This window comes from Cygnus olor, chromosome 2 (genome assembly GCF_009769625.2).
Source record: "Cygnus olor isolate bCygOlo1 chromosome 2, bCygOlo1.pri.v2, whole genome shotgun sequence".
Lineage (NCBI taxonomy): Eukaryota > Metazoa > Chordata > Aves > Anseriformes > Anatidae > Cygnus > Cygnus olor.
The window spans coordinates 56,761,323-56,778,024 of record NC_049170.1 but is presented as its reverse complement, the minus strand read 5'-3'; the positions used below and the strand labels follow the sequence as shown (position 1 = coordinate 56,778,024).

General features: G+C 37.2%; 1 protein-coding gene across 3 annotated transcripts in view; it reads left to right on the top strand.

Moving 5' to 3' along the window:
• Positions 1-16,702, top strand: part of CNTNAP2 (contactin associated protein 2) — a 1,166,415-nt gene that overhangs the window by 751,431 nt on the left and 398,282 nt on the right. The window lies entirely within an intron of this gene.

Sequence of the window (16,702 nt, the reverse complement as noted above, 5' to 3'; positions counted from 1 at the left end):
AAGCTTTAAAATTCTCATCCATTGTAGACTGGCTCAATTAAAGTACGATGAATTCTTCTTAAGTGAGTTTGACATAGCTTGGTCAAATCCCTGATTTCTAAAATGGAGAGCTATCCACAAAAGTTGGGGTTTGATGAAGTCTAAGAATTAAGTACTTAGCTAATCTTGATTCATCTGATACCATTTTTATTATAATTTGTTTCATAATTTTCTACTTAAGAATGAATGGCTATACCATGCCACAGTGTGCAATCAGTCAGTGTGACCTTGATTTCCATACTCCATACCAGAACCCTGGAGAGCAAATAAAAATATGTTAGCATGAAACACCAAAATGGGCAATTGCTACAGTGAAACAGATTAAGAAATACTTTCTTCCAAACTTGGACAGTTTCCTTTTGCTATTGGCCATTTTCTGAATTGTCTCTGTAGAAATAAAACCTTTCCTTATTTTCCTCCTCAGCTTTGTTTTGCAGAGCTGAATGTAGGTTTGATTCTTCAAAAACAGGAAGCACCTACTAGGGGGTACATATCTCAGAAATGCTGTTTTAGCAAAACTTTATAGAATGACTGGATTTCACATCGGACTTCAAGCTTTACTGTGTCATTACTGTTGGACAAATTCAAATAAACGACAAAACCTGGTTTAATTTCACCAGGAAAGCATTTTTACAGCATTTAATTTCTGTAAATGCTGATTTATAGAATTTGCCTTATCCTTAATCCAGAAATACTTCTGGCTATAGCAAAGCATTAGTACTCAGGCTACATCCTGAGCATTAGCACTGTGAGACTTAATACAGCTGTTCACTAGTTCCTTCACTGCAAGGAGATGTGCAACTTATGCATATGTGAGGACACCTGGTAAATACAAAGTGCCATGCTCACTAATAAAATTTTGGGTCACACGAAGAATTTTAGCATATTATTTCAGACTCCTTTGTCTGCTCAGGAATATGCATAATAGTAAAAGGTAGAAAGAAGAGATGTATACCTGATGGTAATAGCAAACCTAGAGTAGTTGGCTAAATTCACTGCTAGTATTGTTAATGATGACCAGGACTCCAGCTAGGAGATAAGGAAAAAAGAGTATGTGTTCAGAAAGTGGAGAATGGGGATAGAACAGTATATTTTGAAATCAGGACTCAAAATCAAGTCAAATCAGGAGAAAAAAAAATGGAAAAAAAAAGTCTTGCGCACAACTAGGCATGAGACTGAAAATAGAGAGTCAAAACATTGTAGGTACTAGTGGAAATGATAAGGGCTTAAGTTTTCTAATGGTTATTAGGGCAGAGAAAGTGAGGTGGGAAGAAAGGATCATTTATACATTCCTGTTGAGCCTGACCAGAGGTTACTGTCATTGAGACCTTTTATAACAGCTTGCCATATTTATTATTTTATAACTAGAGCTCAGCAAAGGCATGACTGAACACCTGAGATGCCCTTTCTCTGTACTGATCACTCCTACAGTACCTGCTGCACATAGATGCAAGCAGATTATCCTATGATTCAGGGGAACAGCATGAATCTGTGTTCGGGGAGGTTCAGAATGGATATTAGGAAAAGGTTCTTCACTGAGAGGGTGGTCGGGCAATGGAACAGGCTCCCCGGGGAAGCAGTCATGGCACCAAGCCTGCCAGAGTTCAAGAAGCATTTGGACAACACTCTCAGACATACGGTTTGATTTTGGAGTGCTCCTGTATGTAGCCAGGGGTTGAACTCCTGTGAGTCCCTTCCAACTCTATCCTAGGATTCTATGATTCATAGAATATCCTATGATTCTATGAAGGAGGAAGGTGCTACAAAGCTTGAGATATCAGCAACATTCTGTAAGAAAAGACTTGACCACAGAAAAATGTCATTTCAACGTTTCTTCGCAATCTCTTGTAGAGCAGGGAGCTGAAGCAGCAGGGATCATCAACATGTTTTCACTGAGCTAAAGTTAAGGGGCAAGAAGTAACTAGAGCAAAATTTTAGGAGAAAAAGAAAGGGTGGATGTGAGTAAAGCCATTAATGAAATGAACAGCCTATATGCTTAAGGATAGGAAGCTAAAACAGTTATCCATTCTGTTTAATGTTAGTTTTATAGTAAACAAAAGACTGAGGAAGACTCTTCTACTGGAAGGCAAATGACCAAATATTGCATTGAAATAGTAATAGTGATGGTTTGTGATTTAATTCTACTTGTGTTGTCTCATACCTTGCAAAAATCTGTAAAAAAAAATAAGACAGCATCTTTATAATACCTGTGCAAGTGGTGACTGATACTTTGAAATTGGGTATGTTTTATCTTGCAAATATTGAACATAAAGCACAAACTTGTTCTGATAAAGGAGTGTAATAAATCGATTACAAATGTTTGTTTTCAGGGCTAACTCTGTAGTATTTCATTATCAAAATTGCTGGCACCACATCTGTAGATAAAAGGTAAACAGAAGGCCTTAACAAATATGCATTGAAACAGTCAAAACACCTTAAGTTAAATAAAATAAAATAACATAAAAACAGAAACAAATAGATCTTTTTCAGTGCTGATATGCAAGAACCATGTCATTCCCTGACATGGGAATAAATTGGTTCTGCTGTGTCATGCTAGCCACAACACTGATTTCATAGGTCCATATGTACAACTGGTGTTAGTCCTGTTCAGAGTTTTAGTACTCTTGAATACTTGTACAGAAGTTTCTGTTTTAAGTATTTTGTAGCCTTTGCGAGGATGTCTTCTTCCCACGTTGTAGTTTTATCATTCTCCTCTGCTTTAAACAATGTTACAAAAGTACAATCTGTCACAAAGGTTAGTTCAATCTGAAGCCCCCAAATTTGTCTTTATACTCCTTCCCTGTTTATGGAGTGAGTGTTCTGTACTACTCCACAGAACTATCCTCTTACAGTCCCTTTCCAAGGATACCCCAGATTTCAGTTAAGGCTAAGTAGATTGATTCAATCTATTGTTGAGGTGCAGCCTCTGAATAACTTTTGAGAAACTTATTTACATTATTTACATTAGTGCATTGACTATCTGTTCTAATCTTACACGAACATATGTGCAGATCATGAAGCATGGTAGCTGAGGTTGTGGGATTTCATCTCTTTCCTATCCTTCTGGGGGTCTGTGTTGTTTCCTTATTGTACTGCATGGAGCAGCATTCCAATTTCTATTTTTCTAATAGTTTTTTTTTTCTTTTTTTTTCTTTTTCCCCTCAACATTGTTTAAACTAATCATTAAGCATTTTATTTTCTTCTCTCTCTCTCTTTTTTTTTTTTCCCTCTCATATAATTGTCTACTAGATAAAGTTTCTGGTGCACAAGAAGATTAGATTGTTCCCATAGCATATCTGTTGATTTTCAGGCTATCCTGTTGTTCCCAGTTCAGCTATCAGTGCAGCTATCAAAGCTGCACAGATACATTCAAAAATTTTCTTCAGTACTGCAGCACTCAACCACTACAATCCATTGCTCCCTCAGAAAATACTTTCAATTTGAAATAGACAGTTGGCATTTATTAGAGGTATTATTACTTGGCTTGGTAGAGTGTCATCCATACAGTATATTTTAACTTAAATTTTAAAACAACAACAACAACAAAAAAATTAAACTGAAAAAGGATGCTCTTCATTTAGAACATGCCAAATGACATATTTCAAGAATTTCAAGATGTTTTCCAACATTTGTTCAAGTTGAAATATGAATCAAATCTGTCCCTTGCCTCTGAACAGTCTATTTCAAGGAAATGTCAAAAATTTCATGCCAAACTCTCTGGAGAACTAAAGAGAAATATTATATAGGGATTTTTCCTTTTTTTTTTTTTTTTTCCCTCTTCTGTTTAAAATAAACCTGTAAAACTGCCTACCAGTCTGTCCTTACTCTGCTGGAATACTAAGTTGTAAGCCAGTTGCATGAGCTGTTTCATAACTATTGTCAGTGTGCTACTATTTATCTATTTCCTTTCTGTCTTATGCTTCGTGTGATGAATTTCTGGAGTAAATTTTTATAGCTGAAATATAAACCCTTGAGAAATCAAAGCTTATAATAAACTGAAATACTGACAGAGCCTGAACTATAGTGTCCAAATCGCAGTGCTTGAGGGAAAAAAAAAAAAAAAGCCACTAAACTACAAGCAAATTATAGTCTATCAATTTTTCTATAGGGCAATCACAAGGCTATTTAAGTAGAATAATAGCTTCCCAGCAATGAGCTATTTGTAATGAAAATTAAGCATACCAGGATCATGCCATCACAATTTTTTAAAGTCAAGTACATGTTACTAAAAGTTGTATTCTCATTTTTCTATTTCCCCTAAAAACAGGTTTGCTTTTAATACGATTTTTTTTCTTGAACACACTGCCCATTTTCAGAAGCTTGAAATTGTCATCATTCTTGGAGAAAAGAGTTTGTGCTTGTTTATGCATATTAAATGTAGGTGTGTGATCACACGTGCACAGATGTGCATGTGCTTGCACCTGTTTATTGCTTCAGCAGCTAACCTTCTGGCTTCAAAACTCTTCATTGCACAAGTTTTAGGTAATGAATGAGTTGTTTATTACCTACTGTACATATCTGTTTTCAGCAAATTGAAAATTAGTTGAATAATAGGTTGTGAGTTGAGCATTGTATTTGTATATTTATCACGGAGTCGTGACTGCACTGCAGCACAGCTTCTAATTCATTGGAGCATCCTTGCTTTTGATGTCTTAAGAGTATAACACTCATTATATTGCAATTTATAAAAATTTTATAGGGCTTCTATAAAAGAATAAAATATGGTTGTGCACTAAGGACACACACAAAGGACAGAGGGATAAGTCAGTTGAAACTGTATGCTTAACGTTTTATACATGAAATTTTAGTTGAGCATGCTGCTGCTTGTGGTAGATTGCAGAATCATCATGGTAAAGGAGAAAAAGCAGATTTTGTAGACTTTACCAAGTGATATAAATATGCTCAATGATGATCTGGAGAATGGTGAAGTGTAGATCATTCATTTCTGTTTCACTGTTTATTATTATGTTGTTGTGCCTGATGACTGCAATGAAAAGAGGGAGAAAAAACCACTGTGATAAACCCTGGGCAAATATAAACTAACATCCTTTTTCTGATACAAATATCTTGAAAACTAAGAAGATAAGAGATGTGCATGGAGAAAGGGAAGAGAGTTACAAGCGAATATGCATTTTACTTCACCCCTAATGAATGATTTATATACATCGTTAAGTTTTGTGGGTGTATGGATCAGCTCAGGGAGAACATTCCATGTGAAATAAATAAACCATCTGTAAATGTCATCTACATCTGATTGATTCATGGTAGATCTAAGTCAAATTTCAACTCGTGACTCAGAGAACCTAATTTATGTTTCCTTATCAATGTTTAGCAAACCAGGAGTTTATGGGAATGCACAGCATGAAAAGCATGCTGACCTCAGCCGTTCCTCTATGGTACAGTGGGATAACTAAAAGTCTTAGTAGGTTTCTTTTTGCTCTGCCAATATATAAAGGCAAACTTGGGTTTCTCTCAAAGACAGGAGAAATTAACGTCCTTGACTTACATGTTCTGCTAGGGATTTAATAAGGAAACTGGCATTTATACCAGTTGTCATTAGTAAATGTCACAGAAACATTAACTGCCATTTCATATTCATTTCATTGCATAGACTTTGTGTTTTGCTTTACTGCTAAGACTGTGTTTTTGTTTTGAAGGGGAAAAACCTTCAGTGTTTAGGCAGAAAGCATTTTCTATGCCACTCACAGGGCAAACTCTTCAGTTCATATTGTTATTATAATTATTCACTGGAATTAAAAATTTATGATCTACATGTTAATACGAGAACATGGTTTCTGTGAAGACATCAGTAATTATCCTAGCTTTACATCCAAATTAATTAACTTTCCAGGGGAACTTCAAGGTTGTATCTATGAAAGTGAAGAAAGTGGCCAGATTCCTGGCAGTAATATCATAGAATCAAAGAATAATTAAGGTTGGAAAAGACCTCCAGATCATCTAGTGCAACCATCCTCCTACCACCGATATCAACCACTAAACCATGTCCCTAAGCACCATATCCAACCTTTCCTTAAACAGCCCCAGGGACGGTGACTCCACCACCTCCCCAGGCAACCAATTCCAATGCCTAACTACTCTTTCTGAGAAGAAATGTCTCCTAATATCCAACCTGAACCTCCCCCGACAGAATGTGAGGCCATTCCCTCTAGTCCTGTCACTAGTTATCTGTGAGAAGAGGCCAATCCCCAGCTCCCCACACCTTCCTTTCAGGTAGTTGTAGAGAGCCATAAGGTCTCCCCTGAGCCTCCTCTTCTCCAGACTAAATAACCCAGTTCCCCCAGTCACTCCTCATAGGACTTGTGTTTCAGACCCTTCACCAGCTTTGTTGCCCTTCTCTGGTCATGCTCCAGGGCCTTGATGTCTATCTTGTAGTGAGGAGCCCAAAGCTGAACACAGTACTTGAGGCACGGCCTCACCAGAGCAGAGTACAGGGGGACGATCACCTCCCTGGTCCTGCTGGCTACACTATTCCTGATACAAGCCAGGATGCCGTTGGCCTTCTTGGCCACCTGGGCACACTGCCGGCTCATGTTCAGGCGAGCATCAACCAACAACCCCAGATCCATTTCCTCTACACAACTTTCCAGCCACTCTGCCCCCAGCCTGTAGTGTTGCATGGGGTTGTTGTGCCCCAAGTGAAGGACGCGGCACTTAGCCATGTTGAACCTCATCCCATTGGCCTCATCCCATTGACCCAACCTGTCCAGATCCCTCTGCAGGGCCTTCCTACCCTCTGGCAGATTGACACTTCCCCCCAACTTGGTGTCTCCACTTCCAGCTTTTTAAAGAAAGAGTGGATGAGATTCCCTGGGAAACCATCCTTAGGCACAGAGGAACTGATCAGAGCTGGCAACTCTTTTAGGACACTTTTCTTAGAGGGCAAGAGCTCTCCATCCCCATGTGTGAGGAAACAAGCAGGGAAGGCTGGGAACCAGCACAGCAGAGCAAGGACCTGCTGGTCAAACTGAGGTGTGAGAAAGAAATGCACAGGCAGTGGAAGCAGCGACATGTGGTCTGGGAAGAGTACAAGGATGATGTCTGGATACACAGGGATGGAATTAGGAAAGCCAAGGCACTGATGAAACTGTGCTTCGCAAGAGATGCAAAAAATAACAAGAAGGGATTCTGTAGGTACATTGGCTGGAAAAAAAAAAAAAAAAAAAAAAAAAAAAAGGCCAAGGAGCTTGTACCAGCTCTGATAAATGAGAAGGGAGAACTGGTAACAACAGACATGGAGAAGGCTGAGGTAGGTACTCAACAACTTCTTTGCCTCAGTCTTCACTGCCTTTCAGGCTTCTCATGTCTCTCGAGTCCCTAAACCTCTGGGCAGAGTCTGGGAGAGCAGAGTCCCTCCCGATATCATGCATCCCAGGGTACTGAGGGAACTGGCTGATGGAGTTTCCAAGCCTCTCTCCATCATATTTGAAAAGTTCTGGCAGTCAGATGAAGTCCCCAGTGACTGGAAGAAAGGAAAATATCACTCCCATTTTAAAAAGGGGTAGAAAGGAAGACCAGGGAAACTACAGGCTGGTAAGCCTCACCTCTGTGCCTGGGAAGATCATGAAACAGATCCCCCTGGAAACAATGTCATGGCAGATGCAAGACAAGGAAGTGATCTGGGACAGCCTGCATGGCTTCACCAAGGGCAAATCGTGCCTGACCAATCTGATGGCCTTCTATGAGTGAGTGACTGCATCAGTTGAGAAGGGAAGACCAACCGATGTCATCTACCTGGATGTCTGCACAGCCTTTGACACAGTCCTACATGACACCCCTATCTCTAAATTGGAGAGATATGGGTGGACCATTCAGTGGATAAGGAAGTGGCTGGTTGGCTGCAGCCAGAGAGTTACGGTATGCTCCATGTCCAAGTGGAGGCCAGTGACGAGTGTCCCTGAGTGTCCCTCTGTCTGTCTTGGGACTAGTGCTGTTTAATATCTTTATCAGTGACATAGTGGGATCGAGTGCACCCTCAGCATGTTTACAGATGACATCAAGCTGAGCGGTGCAGGCAATACAACAGAAGGAAGGGATGCCATCCAAAAGGACCTGGACAAGCTACATAAGTGGGCCCATGTGAACCTTAATGAGGTTCAACAAGTCCAAGTGCAAGGTGCTGCACTTGGGCCAGGGTAATCCGGGGCAAACAGACTGGGAGAAGAACTCACTGAGAGCAGCCGTGCAGAGAAAGACTTGGGGGTTCTGGTAGACAAAAAGCTTGACACAAGCCAGCACACTTACGGCCCAGAAAGTCAACTGCATCCTGGGCTGCATCAAGAGAGGAGCGGCCAGCAGATCAAGGGAGATGATTATCCCCCTCCACTCCACTCTTTTGAGACCCCAACTGAAGTACTGTATCCTGATTTAGGGCCCCTGGCACAAGAAAGATTTGGACCTGTGAGAGTTGGTCCAGAGGAGGGCCCAAAAAATTATCAGAGGGCTGGAGTATGTCCTATGAAGGAAGGCTGAGAGGGCTGGGGATGTTTAGCATAGAGAAAAGAAAGCTCCAGGGAGACTTCATAATTAATTTTCAGTACTTAAAGTGGGCTTATAAAAAAGATTGAGAGTGGCTTTTTACACAGGCAGTGGGAACAGTTTAAAACTAAAAGAGAAAAGGTTTAGATTAGATGTTAGGAAGAAATTCTTCACTCAGAGTGTGGTGAGACACTGGAACAGTTTGTCCAGAGAAGTTGTGGTTGCCCCATCCCTAGAGGTGATCAAGGCCAGGTTGGAAGGGGTCCTGGGCCACCTGATCTAGTGAGTAACATCCCTACCCATGGCAGAGGGGTTAGAAGTAGGTGATTTTAAGGTCCCTTCTAAACCAGGCTATTCTATTATTCTCTGATTTGATGATAATTATCATCTTCTAAAGAAAAAACTTTCTGCAAATGCTTAACATGGATTATAAAGTGAAGTTGATGTCATAAAATCTCAGGAGTAGTATTTGATTCAAGATGTACAGTGCAGAAATAAATAATCAACAAGACATCACAAAGTCAGTGTTATGGTTTGTTCTCAAGTCCTGTATGTTCTTCCTTATGTATTTGAAATCATATAAGAGAGATGGTTACATTGATACAAAGTCAAATCCAGTCAAATTTTGATCATGTTAATACTTAAGAAGGCTTGAAGATTTCTTCAGAACCATATGAGTAAAAACCAAGAGATTATTCTAAGGATTCTGAGTGCTTAACATATCTACTATCCCAAAGAGGGTGGAATTGTGCCATATTGGCTTAGGTTAGTGACTAGCTTCCACTTCTTCTATATAATTGTCTAAATAAGAAACTCAAATACGCCAGTCCAAAAAACATTGTCTACAGAGTAGCTCTCTAATGCCCTAGAAATACTTAACCTAGTTACTAACCAGGAAAAGATTTTCACAGAGTAGTAAAAATAAATAAATAAATAAATAAATAAATAAAAAGTTAAATAAAAAACCATTTTCAATATATCATATTTAGTAGCTGGCCTTTCATAAGAATTTATTCTTTTTGTTCTGACCTGTTTAACAGACATAAGACAGTATTTATGACAGATGCAAATGTTTTCATTTACAACAGTTGAAGACCTGGCCCTGAGCTTAGTGGCTAAAATATTGTGCAACAGGAATTGGCTTTTTATCTAGCCTGATTTATTTATTTATTTATAAGTCTGTGGTTTTCTCCGTTATCTCTGTAAGATTATCACAGCATGGTCCAATTTGCAACTTGTGGGCTGGATGTAGCCCATTGACCATTTATAAACAATTTATCTTTTATTCCCTCTTTAGCAGAGACAGAGAATAGCAGGTGCTGCTTAATAGAACATTTCCTCCTTTTTTTTTTTTTTTTTTTTTTTCTTTTTTTCCCTGCCACACAGCTCCACACAGAGCTGTTCTACTTTTGTTAACATGAAGCAATTGCTAAGAATTGATAGGAAGGGTACTACAACTGGGAAATTACCTCTTCTGTTAGTAGCTGCAGTAGATTTACCGTCCCCTGCTTTGCTTCAACCATGGTGGCAACAGTTTGGTTTGTGCAGAAGTAGATATTTGGCCATGACTATTCTAGATCCTAGGTTATGCATAACAAGAAAAGAATTTTTTCTGCAACAATGCAGGAATATGGGTTATCCAGTTCCCGAGACTGCTAAAGCAGACCAGCATAGTTTCATTTTAAGAAGTTACTTTCTGAAGTGATATGGAAATTAAAAGTAGCAGGAAAAAAAAAAAGGAATAAGTATCTATATTATAGTACATGCATTAAAACTGCATAAATATAAGAGGATTCTTTAATTCAACTGAGTTAAATTCTGAATTTTTCTTTACATGTTAGTCCTTCTTTAATCATTTTAATGCAAACAGCTTAGAATAGCACCTTATTGGTCTGGAGATAACACTGTGAAAAACTTTGGCAGCCTTTTCTAGTAGTATGCCCTAAAGGAACTTTGCTTAACCAAATGTCACTGAATATTTTAATATTGATTTGCTCTTTCTAAATCACAGTCTTTAAAAGCGCCAGGCATTTTATTTTGATCTCAGAACAAATTTGATAATATCCACCAAAGAAATATGAAATCCTTGTATTACACTAAGTAACAAAAAAGAATAGGTCCTTTTTGGTTCAGGAAGGATTGTTTACTTCTGCCATCATTAATTATATGCATCTGTGCACAATTAGATTAGAAGACAGTAGCAAATGAAACTAGTTTGGGAATTACTGTGAACCTGAATGAGTTTTACAGTCACTCCCATCTGCCCTTTGTGCTGCCTTGCATATAAGATGCAAATCCTTTTTCTGAAGATCCCAAAGTCACATTAAACACTTGCTATCTTATATGAAATGAGAGAGTCCTAAAGGTCAGATCAGCTGTTTTTGTTTTATTTAGAGCACTCTGAAAGTCGGAGGCTCTGTATGAAAGAGGTAATTTTAGTCTGACCTTGATTCAGTAAGACTCTGTAATAATAATGTGTCCTTAATTTGATTATCTTATTGTTTAGTACCACTTTTAATGTGCCTAGTGGAATGTGTTCTATTGCTCATTAACAAGGTACTCAGTGCAAATATGCAAACACTTAAAATATTTTTTTGTGGTTCTGTTACTAGTTTACAGTTTGTCTTTTAAGTAAGCTACTTAAAATCAGACTGCTACCTTGAAAGCATTATCTATTGCTCCTTGAAAGTGTTTTCCTTGAACATTGTTTTATAGACCTAGTCTCTCATTGTTTTCTTGAGCAGTCAGGTAAGCTGGTACAAGAAAAAGGGGTTAAATTTTAAACACATTTTTCTAGTCTTTGTGTGGATGTGAATGTTTATACAAGGCATATAGTGACGGAAAATCATGTTTAAGGATAGCATAATGCATTTTGAAGGATCTAGGTAAGAAACTATGCAAGAAATGGTGATATGAGTTTTAAAGAGTTGTTTGAAGGCAATAAAAAGGCCAATTAGTGGAAAAGTACTGTAAGATTATTTGAAACATACTGATGAGTTGGTTAGTTCTGAGGCAGAGGAATGAACAAAAAAGCATAACAAAAAGAATGTGGGAAAGAGAGAAGGGCACACAGAAATGAGAGATGGGGTCTGAACAGGAGCAAGATTAGTTAGGGGTTTGACGAGAAGGAAAAGATTAAAATTCATGTTGAGAAAAACTTAACGCCGTTTCTTTTTGTTATCTTTCATTGCAAAAAAACTTCTAACATTTTGTTCTGCACTACAGACGTTCTTACACTCTCTTTATCACTGCAGTTTTTGAGCTCTTTTCAGTACTGTAGTGGGCAATGTGTACCAGATATTGCTGCTGTGTTGTGAATTCCTTCCTTTCCTCCTCTCAGGTGGAGTAACTCAGCAGTTGAACATTTTCCCTTGGTATTTCTTGTTTTGGTTGTTCCTATTTTATAGAAAGAATGTGTTTATATTTAATTTATGTATATGCACAAGCTGTATTGTGCACTTATCCTAGAGATTCTAGGAAGGGGAAACAGGAAAGGAAATAAAAGTAAAGGAGGGTGAGGGGGGAAGGAAACATCTACATCTGTCAGTGAAGAACAGTAAGGTTTGCGATGGTTCTTCAGTCCCAGTGCTTGTTCTTGCTTCCTCCAAAAAATGATGTTTGGTCCCCTTAGGGGGAAAAAATGGTGTTTGCAGACTACATGAGCATGTTGTTCCCAGTTTTTCCTCTTAAACAGTCTATGGGTGGGAAGCGAAGTGGTGTACTAGATATTTGTATATAGCATCTCTGAGAAAATGCAAAAGCTTCAGGAAATGTTAACGCTTCAGGACACAGGTATACCATTTGCATTCCTTGTGGAAAGTATATGTGGACAGACAGAAGAAAAGTGTAACATACAGTTTTCGCTGTCCTGCTTGGAAGGTCAGAGTTGCCATTTGTAGATTTAAATTTGGTTCCTACTGCAGTGTAAAGGAAGGTAACTATTTATACTGGTTATTACTGAGGTGCTAGTGAATCAAATAACAGAAATGAAGGAATAGCAATTAGAATATCAGAGTAAATGGGCACTAAGAATACACCAAACCTAATTAGATAATAAATATCTGTTTTGTAATTTTGACGTGTCATATTGCAGCCTGGGAGGGTAGGGGGTGGGGAGAAGCTTGTTTTTATATTATTAGGTGACAGTTAACCTCATGACATTTAAAAAATGGAAAGAGAGATGCAAATCACTATACAGCTATAAATCTGACTTTAATAATTGTACTAAGCTTTTGAAGAAATGAAGGAAAGAATAATTAAATACCTGGAACTAAGTAAATAGAAGATAAAGTAAAATGCAACACACATTTATCAACAGTTTATTGTTCAGGATTAACCTGATATTCTCCACTGATGAAGTACAGTAGTTCTTTCTCAGACAGGAAAAACACAATAGATCCAGTGTGTCAGATGCCAATAAAATATTTGATACACTATAATGATGAAAATTATTAAGTGAACCAAGGAAGATGGGGTTTGAATGAGGAATTGCGAAGTGAGTTGTGAGCTGGCAAATGGAATTGCCTTATGGGTTATACTGAAGAGTTAGCAGCTGGCTGAGAGATTAGAGTTGCTTAGAGATCAGTGCTAGAGGTGATCCTGTTTAATGCTTTGACCTTTGCTCAAAATTAGGAATATACTATTGAAATTTGCTGATGATACAGATTCAGCCCAGAAAAATAAACAAAGATTTGGATGGCACCATGGAAGTTAATAGTGCAGAACAATGCTGTTGAGAATGATAGCAAGAATCTCTGTGTAAAGCTGGAGTTTGTTGGTTGGAGGTGACTGTGAAGAGAAAGATGGGAATGTACTGAGCAATCTTATGGTGACTTTGTGCCACCATTCTGATGTATTCAGGAAAATGCTATATCTCAAGCAAAATATTTTCAACAGAGAGATATGAAAATACTAATAAACTCTGAAACCACAAAACATTGGTAAGACCTCCTCCAGAATATCAATACGATCACAAATGCATAGGGGAATGGCTACAAGGAAGATCAACAATAGAAAATCTATTTTCCAACAGGAGACTTGTTTTCATAAAAATATGGACTGAATGAAGTTACTATTGCTCTCTACATCAAGTCATCAATTGTACATCTCAAAGAGGAATAAAAGCTTTTTAAGACAGGCCAATGTTACCAAAAAAAAAAAAAAAATTAAAAACAAACAAACAAAATAGCATCTGTATATTCTCTATGGACAGATGTTGGATGGAAATTAAGTGAAAGTATACTATGCGTGAAGGAAAGAAATTCTAGACCTGCCTTTCAGAAGGAGCCTGAGAGCAAGAAAGTTCTCAATGTAGTTGGTAAGGCTTTATAAGTGTCAGTACTTAAAATACAGTTGTCCATACCAGGAAGGAACAGAACCCAGTGACTAGGAACTTCCAGTTCTCTGTGCTATGCTTGCTTCTAACTTCAGAGCCTGGTTAAGGACAGAAGGGTGGTTTTGAAGTAAATTTTTCATGTAAGCGCAGCCTTATTCCTGAAAAAAAAAAAAAAAAAAGGACTTGTCTAGAAACATACTATTTTTATATTATTGAACTGTACATATGGCATGGATTAGTTTTCAGAGTATATGCTAAATGTTAAGCAAAAGGTAAATATACTACATGAATAAATATGCTCAAATAATTTTTATTTTTTTTAAATACAAATTTCTTCTTCCTTATATCTTTTTGTAGGCTTTATGTTCTGGTTACCTAAAATTTCTTCCAGTAACTCCACTGCAGTGGGGAAAGACAGATAGGTGGCAGATGACAATAACAAACTGACATAATCTATTTAATAGAAAAGAAATCTTATAGTTCTGCCTGATAAAACAAGCTAACAGAAAATTGGGGGTGGACACAGGATTTAAGGAAATCATTCTGTAGCCTAATTAAAATTACATTTAGGCAGCACCAATATTATGATATCATTTACTTTTTTTTTATTTTTAACTACATTATGTTTAGAACAGGAAAAAGCAAATGAATTAAAAAAAAAATCGGATACAGATGAGGCTAGTTCAACCATCATAGAAGAAGTATAGAATTAACGTTGAGGAGTTTGCTGAAGATCTGTTTTTATGTTCTGATATGCTCCATTGAATGATACAGATAAATATCTTTTTCATATTTCCCTACATTAAGTCATTTACCTCACTTACGTAGTCAATAATGGAGTATTTTTACTAGCTATGCTACAATAAATGTAAGTTATATAGTACTAAAAATTGAAACAGTTTGCTGGCATTACATGTGAGATTTTGTATAAATAGCTGGCCAAATTCACATAGGAAAAATGTTTAGTTTGGTCATTGGAAAAAATAACTTTTAAAGTAACATCTTCAAATATGAATGAAGAAGAAAATAGATTGAAAGCAGTTATTTTGAAAGGCTGGAAAATCAAGAAACGATATTCAGAGTTAGGAACTTTTCTAGATGTTTATATCTTTCAATAAAAGTTAATTCATGAGATTGTTTTTGAACTGTTACTGGTCTCTGTTTTCCCTATTCGTGTACCCATCAGGTATGAATTCATGGAAATTTTTAGTGATTTGGATGTTTAGAAATGTGCCATTATGTGCTGTTGTGCTTCTGTAGTGTTGAGAGCAGAACTTAAAGCCATCACTTATTAGCTGAATTGCAGTAATCAACTCTATCTGTGCATTTAGCCTGCCACAATTACAAAACTAAATGAATTCACTTAAACCTTGTTGAAAACATAGTTTACTGAACTGTGATAACTGTCTCAGGTAGGTTTACTGTATTTTAATATGAAAGCAAAATTTTAAATTGCTTTGTTTTTTACTTCAGAAAAGCATTTATTTAAGCGCTATTTTTAACCAAACTAGTAGATTCTGATTTTTTTTTTTTTTGAAAAAGAGTGAATGGCTAGCCTTGAATACAACAGGCTGATATAGGACATAAGCCATCATGGTGTGTGTTCTGAAGTACTTCTGGCATGCATGAAGCCAACAATCCTTTATAAGGATGAATACACAATGTCCAAGTCTCAAAGGCATATCATCATGTAGGTTCTTTTTGGTAGTTGTCATGCGTATCAGTGCTATGAAGTGGAACTTGAGGAGACAGGAAACTAAGCTTACAGAGGGTGCACTAGATACTTTGAGTTTCAGTAAGTTGCTACATAAGGAAGGAAAAGCTGTCCTTGGATGTTATTTAATAGTGTGTTGTTAACATGATGAATATGATGAACTGCAGATCCTAAAGATAAACATCCTTAATTTGTAATGCAGTTCTGAAAATATTTTCTTTTGTTTGTCTAATATGTAATTTCCTAATTTTTATTTTTAATGTTTTAATGAAAAAGTATAGTTCATAAAATAGATTTGGCTAACTCAACATGAAAGGAAAACTCCTTAATTTTGTGATTAAAAAATGCAGAACCTATACTGAGTCTGACTCTAGCCAATTTAATAAAGGGGAAAAAATCTTTGAAATGATATTGCAGAGATGTCTCAAAGAAAAGAGATATAATAGTTTCAAAGGTGAAAATACATGGTAACTTTTTTTAACTGTGTGGTCAAACTCATGTCTTTGAAATCACATTTAGATAGTATTTCAAACAATAAATATATATTCTGCTATGACTGTCATCTGGCATCCCACTTTTTCTGCATTCCTCCCACTCTCCAGCAACAGCATAGCTGGAGAAGAAAAACAGATGGGTAGGATAAAACAGAGCAACATTTGCCACAAATCCCTGTGAAGAAAAACCTATTACACATTTTATAATGAAGCCTATACTACCTTGTTTGTTTTAATAATGCAGCATTAGTAACTTCCATCCTAGCCACCAATCTGCCTTCACTTTACCCCATTTCTGGCAAAAGAAGGATAAATAGCAACTCACTGGCATTCTTTCTTTTACTTTCAGTCAGTCACAGGACTGGAGTCCATGAGGCATGACACCACCTGCACAGCAGAAAGCAGTGTGACTTGTGATATTTTTGTTTTGACAGCTAAGTACCAGTCGTGCTTAGTTTAGAACCCTAATTTATTAAGTGAAAGTACTCCAATTTTATTCCCCTTTTTTTTCTGTTTGTAAAGGGGCTTCATCAGAGCCTGATAAATCATTTATTGTGCAACTGTGTCTTTGGATACAAATTATCTTACTATGAAAGAAATAACAAGGATTAATTGCCAGGCAAG